The sequence below is a fragment of the Seriola lalandi genome, unplaced genomic scaffold, assembly GCF_002814215.2.
Source record: "Seriola lalandi dorsalis isolate HSWRI2012SDOR001 ecotype SW California unplaced genomic scaffold, Sedor1 jcf7180002001717, whole genome shotgun sequence".
Taxonomy (NCBI): Eukaryota; Metazoa; Chordata; class Actinopteri; order Carangiformes; family Carangidae; genus Seriola; species Seriola lalandi.
This window is the reverse complement of record NW_019472375.1, coordinates 1-1,002: the sequence shown is the minus strand read 5'-3', so window position 1 is coordinate 1,002 and position 1,002 is coordinate 1. Positions and strand designations below refer to the sequence as shown.

At 42.9% G+C, this 1,002-nt stretch overlaps 1 long non-coding RNA gene across 1 annotated transcript; it reads left to right on the top strand.

The window, feature by feature from the left end:
- Positions 1-318: 318 nt before the first annotated feature.
- Positions 319-597, top strand: LOC147820092 (uncharacterized). The gene is made up of 2 exons (XR_015437886.1): positions 319-395; positions 540-597. It is a non-coding gene; the product is annotated as an uncharacterized LOC147820092 (long non-coding RNA).
- Positions 598-1,002: the final 405 nt, after the last annotated feature.

The window sequence follows — 1,002 nt, the reverse complement described above, 5'->3', positions numbered from 1 at the left end:
CATGGGAACTGCCTTGCATTAGGGTTTTTAATCCCACACAGTTACCCTTTTTAATTTTAAAGTATATTTTTTTTGGGCTTTTATGCCTTTAATGGACAGCACAGTGGAGAGTGACAGGAAACAGGGAGGCAGAGAGAGGGGGAATGACATGCAGCGAAAGGCCGTCCGATGCGGGATTCGAACCGGGGCCAACTGCAGCGAGGACTGTAGCCTCTGCACATGGGGCACCTGCTTAAACCACTACGCTACACGACGCCCCTACCCTTTTTAATTTAAGAAAAATAAAATAAATGTCCTCTGACTCTTGATTTCCTCCTCAGCTACAGAGCACTATCAGAGAACACCGCGATGGAGGCAACGCAGGCGGAGTCTTCAGTCGGTACAACATCATTAAGGTATGGAATCAAAACACAGGCACAGGGACCAGTTTTCTCTCTTTATGACCACAAAAAAGGACTTGGATCTAATTAAATGTAATTCTTAATCCACAGCAGAACTGACACATATTTTTCTCTCTTCATTCCTCCCTCTGACTGCAGATTCAGAAGGTGGTGAATAAGAAGCTTCGGGAGAGATATGCACACAGACAAAAGGAAATTGCAGACGAGAACCACAACCACCACAACGAGCGCATGCTGTTTCATGGTAAATAAATAAGTTATAAAATAAAGGGCAGCACGGTGGGGGTTCCTCACCATATACAGTTCACATTTAATGCTACTACCATTTAGGCTTTATTGATCATTTTTCATAGTGGAACATTTTTGTATTTTGTCACTTCTTTTATTCTTTACAAGAATCCAAATCTGTGTATTTGTAAAAGCTGTTGAACTGCTGTGGTATATGTGGGACAAACAGTATAGACCCCCCTCAGAGAACATAAAGACAGCTGTGGTACAGCTTCGGTTTATTATGGAGCTGTGGACACATTTACGTGATTTACCGGTCGGTAAAGAAAGAACACTTCTCTGCAGAGCATCGTGCGTCATGGATGTCTCTTAG